At 38.3% G+C, this 6,618-nt stretch overlaps 1 pseudogene across 1 annotated transcript; it reads left to right on the top strand.

Moving 5' to 3' along the window:
* The first annotated feature begins 4,255 nt into the window (after positions 1-4,255).
* Positions 4,256-5,939, top strand: LOC137721423 (ethylene-responsive transcription factor CRF4 pseudogene; annotated as a pseudogene). Its single transcript, XR_015960887.1, has one exon. The product of XR_015960887.1 is annotated as an ethylene-responsive transcription factor CRF4 pseudogene (transcript).
* The last annotated feature ends 679 nt before the right edge of the window (positions 5,940-6,618 follow it).

Genomic DNA, 6,618 nt, shown 5'->3' with positions numbered 1-6,618 from the left:
GCCTACAAATGGGGCTCTATTGGACCGCCACCACCTCCCAATTTTCTGAGAAATTTTAATGTGTATTAGGAGCAATTACCACGATATTTAAAAAATATTAATAAAAAACATATGAGTTATCATTTCAATGAAATAAAAACAATATATTGAACTTAAAGTACTAAAAATTTAAAATAGTAATATTGTTTGTAATAATAAACATCATGTGACTGTATTCGGATTTAGACAAACTCTTTCCAATTTTTGCTTATAATACTTCAAAAATCATCAAAACCACGTATTTTCAAACGCAAGCTGATGCTATGTAAACCAAAACTCCATAAAAAATCGGCTAACTTCAAATGTTTTTTTATTTTCTTCTTCTTGTTCATATATATTCAGGTAAGCTATAAAAACAATGCCTAACAATGCCCAACTCTGTGATTGTGAGGGTCTAACAAACCAATCATTTTCTGTCAAACATTAGCACGGCTGGAGCTGTGAATCTAGCCAGGTCACCAGTATCATAAGTTAATTTTTGTATGATTTGAGTTTCAAGTTAAACGGAAACAAACGAAGTCGGCCTTTTTGTTTGATTCACCATTTTGGAGTCAATGTCCGACATTCATGATTAACGTTCAAGCCATGTAACCCATGATACACCCCTTATTCTTTTCAAAACCCTAAAACTATTTATGCCATATATTTTCAATCGCATTACTTATCATATTTCTCAAAACTCAATATTTGCATGACCTAGTTCCGAGGTATGCGGACATTTTCTTCTCAATTCTCAAAATATATGTGGCATTACAAGTTAGGTTTGTTGTTGTCGTGGCAGATCACTTACTACAACAAAGATTGAAGTTCGATCCTTGTCATCTTCATTCTTAAACTGTCGTTGTAGAGTAACTAAACAAGGTCAAATTCTTCACATAAGGCCGTCGTCCATGTCTTCGTTATTGCAGGCAAGAAATATCGTGGAAATGATGTGTTTTTAGCTGGTAATCAATTAAAATCGAGTTCCTTAGTCCTTGGAGTTTTTGTTGCTTGCATGGGAATTGACGGTAAGGATAATGAGGGTGTTACAACGACAACTGCATGTACTATATACCCACATATTCCTTAAGCATATATGAAAGAGACAACATAGTCAACCTAATTAGCAAATGTTGTACTATGATTATATATGATTGATATAAACGAGGGGCTTATGAGTTCCGGTCCTATCCCATTATAATTTATTGGATATAATCCAGACACATATCACATAATTAATGTTGGAATTGAGATCCTCTCTGTATCTCGAAGTCCAGAGCTAGCGGACTTAGAGATTCAATTAAGGCATGAGAGAAAGATTTGAATTCTTGACTTTTGTGAGGTGGGCTAGTGAAATGGGCTAATGGTGGCCATAAGATTTAAAATGAGTGGTTCAAATCTATGGGTTTGCCATCCATGTAAACTATCAAGTGTTTTTCCATTTGTATAATGACATGTGGCAGACCACCATGTGTTTCAGGCACACTAAAAAATTTTCCTTACAAATATTAGAAATTCATGGGTAACTCTCGATGCTCGTCGATCTTGATTTTGTAATTTAGTAACCTTATTCATATGTTTTTTGTTATAAATGATAATTATAGGACCAATTTTTTAAAAGAAATCAATTAAAATAATTTCTTGTCAAAATTAATAATTAGTGCATCAATGTAACCCACTTAATAAAATAATTAAAGAATTAATTGGCAACATTTTCTTCATATGTCAAATTTGATTGCAAAAGACTCTTATGTCATTCCACGTAGAATTAACATATCGGTTATAGATTCTTTCTACCCTCATATTTAATTGTGTGACATTACACTTAAGATTTAATAGTTCTTAAGATTTAATAGTTCTTCGCATTTTTTATTTTCAGGTTGATGTTTAATGGGCTAACAATGGAGTTTCAAACAACCTTATGATTGGGTGGAACATTTTATATTGATAAAGATAGAGAAATTCCTCTAGCTAGGCTCTATCCGATGATCATAAATGCTCTTGTGAGTCTTCCTGACTTCCGAATGGGGTGGATAGCCGTGGTTTGCCATCAGTTGTCCCCCCTTTACAAAACAAAAACAAAAACATTGATTAATTACTTTGTAGACATGTAAAATAAAAAAAATGAAACAACAAAATCTCGTAGACCATGGTAAATTAAATTAAGAATTTGTGGCAAAATCAATTTAATTTACCATTTTGGGGCCCTAAACTCGTTTTTAAAATACGGTAACTCATCGTCACAAAAAGAGGAAATTTGCTTAGCTGGAATAAAAGTCAGTGAACTTAAACTGGTAACCAAAATATCTCGAATTAAACCTAATAATGCACTCCGTTTTTGGACTTGTATCTAATTATCTCTATAAACGAGGGGCAATCTGCAATTACAAAATACAATTAAGCAAATCAGGGCGGGTCAATGAACAAACCGTTTGACATTTGACAATAAACCCTAAACCCTATATCCTAAACTCTAGTTTGAAAGGCCGGGTCAACTATTTCCTTTACTTAAGTTTCAGAGTCCGAAGAAATTCGATATGATCAAGCAAATCTTAATCCCCCGTTTTCAAATTCCTATGTTGTCTTCCAAAACTTTGGGAACTTGAGTGTGCTTTTGAGTAATTATTAATTTACAAGCAAATGTTGTACTATAATTAAATATGATCAAACAATTTTGGACTAATTTTGGCTTAAAATGTCAAATAAATTTTGACTATTTTTTTTTTTATGTTGAAAAAATGGGGCAAAAAAAAAAAAAAAAAAAACCCCAAACAATACTAATCAATAATAAATATATACCAACCACCACGGGTGACACAATGCTTGTAGATAAATTTCAAGTCTGTATTCCACATGGCACGTACGATAGTAGTCAGGTGAGGCTAAATGCTTCTGTGAGTTTTCCCGTCCCCCAAAAGGCTGGATTGTCGTGGTGAAGCCACCAACTGGTGCCCTTTTATTTCTTTTCTGTTTGGTTTTATGTGATAATTACAGTCTACTAATTAATTATGCGATTGCAAAGATGATTCATAAAATTGGCACTTGAGATTAGTGTTGGCGTCAATCACATGGCAAGTTTCCGGTTTGATTTTTAGCGCTGATAAATCATATGATAATAACTAAGAGAAGTTAAAATGCCTCTGAAAATCTTCCTGATTTTCAAAAATGTGAACTGGCATAACAAAGCCACCGGCTCGTTGCCTTTTAAAAAAAAAGTTAGTAGGCTGGATTATTGCTGCAATTATACAACTGCATTTTTTTTCTTGAATGCAAAGAAATCTATAATATGGAAAATGATTTAATCCCAATAAATCAGAATTAATAATTGCCCGGTAAATCACAAGTGGACTTCGTCGTGAGTGACGTGTACGGTGGAAACCTCAAACTTGGCTGCCAAGAAATTATTTATTTTTGGTAGTTTTTTTTTTTTATATATTTATTTTCCAAAAGACTTGGTTGCCAAGAAATTACCGCGGACAAAACTGAAGCGATGAGATTTGGAAGGTGAGCATATCTCGGTAAAACCAAAAAAACAGAGCAGATAAAACCCACAGACGTACTGATAAACCCTAATTATTTATGGCGGCGAATTCAAAGTTGCCCGCCACGTTACTCCCAGCTGTTAAAAAGTAAATTAAAAAAAATAAAAATACGCAGGTTAAATAAAATTTAAAAAACTACCCACTGGCATTTCCAAATGTCGATTCTACCCTCCGTTTCTCGCCTTATTTACCCACTTGCAGAAAAGAGTGAGTGAGTAAATTAACCAGTTGGCCCTTTTGAGCGGTCAAACTGTTTGACCGGGGAACTGAGCAGGGCCGGGTATCTTGGGCCTCACGTGACAGGCCGCACGGACTTCGATAAAAACACAGGTTAAATAAAAACAAACGAAACGAGATGATATTTTGCCGAGTCAGCACCGTGCGGTGTGCGCTCACTGGGGCCGAACTTTCGCGGGGCCCACAGTGGTTACGTGTGAGAATCTCAATGCGGTCTCGGGATGTCGCGGACCGTATTTGGTATCTCTCCTGTATCCTCCACGGCCGTTGCCGGATGCGAAATTACCCCGATATTTTTCTTTGTTTAAAAATAAATAATTAAAAAGTGGAATATTTTAGAATATATTAAAATTAGGGAGGTAAAATTAATGAATTAATAAATTATTTCGGGAGGCTTTTCCAATTTCGGCTGGTGGATCCTATATAACAGCGGTTTCAGTGTTTTGCTTCTCCACACTCACTATTTTGCTTCGTCTTCGCTCAAAATTCTCTCTCTCTCTCAAGTCTCGAGCTTGCCGTACACAGTTCAAACTCTCCCTCCCTTTCGAATTGTTGCTTGATTTCTCAGAGTTTTCTGGTTTCCGATCATAATTTTCTGAAAAATTAAACTCAAAACGGTCGATTAATTTGCTTACCATTTTTTTCTTTACCGTCTGCCACAAACTGTCTTTTTTCTGCTCCGGGTGTTTTCATCTTGCTCTGTTCTTTGTTTGGTATCTGATTTTTTTTCGCGTTCGATGCGAATTTAGAGAAAATCCGAGCAGCCCGGAAGAAAGAATGGAGTTTTTGGATGCGGAGTCGAGTATTTTGTGTCCAATCAAATACACGGAGCACAGAAGCAGGACAAAGAAACTGACCAAAGCGCGAAAGAAGTCGACATCCGAGTTCAACTCGTCAGTCGTCCCGAGAGTCGTACGAATATCAGTGACCGATCCGGACGCCACGGATTCCTCCAGCGACGAAGGGGAGGAGTTTTTCGGGCGGCAGAGAGTGAAGCACTACATTAACGAAGTCAGCATCGAGACGGACTTCAGGAACGGCCTTGTCATCAAGAACAACGCCCGGAAGCGGCCGGCTGCGGAGGTTCCGGCCAACCGGCGGCCGATGAAGAACGCAGTTTCGCCGACCAACGGCGGAAAGAAGTACCGCGGCGTAAGGCAACGGCCTTGGGGGAAGTGGGCGGCTGAGATTAGAGATCCTGCCAGACGTCAACGCCTGTGGCTGGGGACCTTCGACACGGCGGAGGAAGCCGCCATGGTGTACGATAATGCCGCTATTAAGCTCCGCGGTCCCGACGCTTTGACTAATTTCGTGGCTCCGCCGCCGAAAGAGGAGGAAAAGCCAGAACCGCTGGTTACCGAGCCTGTCGAGGTGGAGGCTAACGGAACAACGTCGGTTTCCGGTTACGATTCCGGGTCCGAGTCTCACAATCTGGCGTCTCCGACCTCCGTCCTCCATTTCAGAAGCCAACCCAGCTTTGAAGAAGTTGACGAGGCTCAAAGATTCCAGATGTTCGACCGAGTCGATGAGTATGAAGACGAAACCGGTACGAACATTTTATCCGACGATTTGTCCGATTTCGGTAACTATTTGCCGCTGGACTTGCCGTACTTCGATGACGCATTCAGTTTCTCAGCTTCTGAGTCGCCGCTGTTCGACTCGCCTCTGTTTTTCGACGACGGCTCCGCCGCAGCACCCGATACTCTTCCGGATTGCTTTATGAAGGACGATTTCAGCGAGTTGTTCCGGGACACGTTTGACGCGTCGCTGTCGCATACGACGTCGTCTATGTGCCAAGGGGATGACTACTTTCAAGACATTTTGTTCGGTTCCGACCCGCTGGTGGTCCTCTGAGAGAACTGAGCCACCACTGACAGAGCCACTGTCAAAGTTTTGCCGCCGTTGGCTGGCCGAAATATCGGCCGGATTTTTGTTTCGGACGAAACATCGGCTTTATTTATTTATTTATTTTGCTGCGTTAGTATTGGTAATTAGTAATTACCTTAATTATTCGTTTGAACGTCTCCGTTTAAAAGTTGACGGAGAGTTTGGTTGAGAGGTGAGGATTTTAGCCAGGAGTGTATAATTATTATTTATTAATTTTGGCTGAATAATGAGAATTTATATAATGTTTTTAATTAATTGAGTTTTGTGGTGTTAATTAATTAATTAATTACTGAGCTCACCCACCGTGGCATTCTTTTTGCTCAACCGAGTTGACTCGGAGAGTGACCGTGGTACCGCGATTTGCGGTTGTGGCCGGTTGGATTGGGTCCAAATAGCAAATTGGTGTGTCAAAAAAATACACACAAGCTCAAAAGTTGGCAAATTTGTACCATTTTTTCATCTCTCTTTAATTAGATCAACGGCGTTACATGTGAATTGCACCACTATTGGAGTATTGACAGAAAATAGTCTTCGTAACATTTTTAAAAAATAAATGTTAGCGTTACACCGAAAGCAAATAATTAGAGATTCAAACTAGAGATGAGTTGTTATGAGACATGACAAAAAATAGTTTTCGTAACATTTTTCAAAAAGCAAAGGCATTTTGTACTAATGCAATGATAGATAATGGGATTGGAATCAACGGTGAGTTGTAATTACAAAAAATAGAGTCCTCGTAACGTTTTCCAAAAACAAATGTTGCCGTTGTACAATGACTGTAATCACAACTAAGGAGATTCAAACCAGAGCTGAGCTGCTATTAGAGTAGTGATAGAATACAATCTTTGTAACATTTTTCAAAAAAAAAAAAGAAAGAAAGAGGAATTCAATGACAAATAAAAGGATATAGATTAGAGCTGAGTTATCTTGAATA

This window comes from Pyrus communis, chromosome 1, assembly GCF_041283825.1.
Source record: "Pyrus communis isolate YQ-2024b chromosome 1, ASM4128382v1, whole genome shotgun sequence".
Taxonomy (NCBI): domain Eukaryota; kingdom Viridiplantae; phylum Streptophyta; class Magnoliopsida; order Rosales; family Rosaceae; genus Pyrus; species Pyrus communis.
Note: the sequence above shows the minus strand (reverse complement) of the source record. Positions and strands in the feature narration are given on the sequence as shown.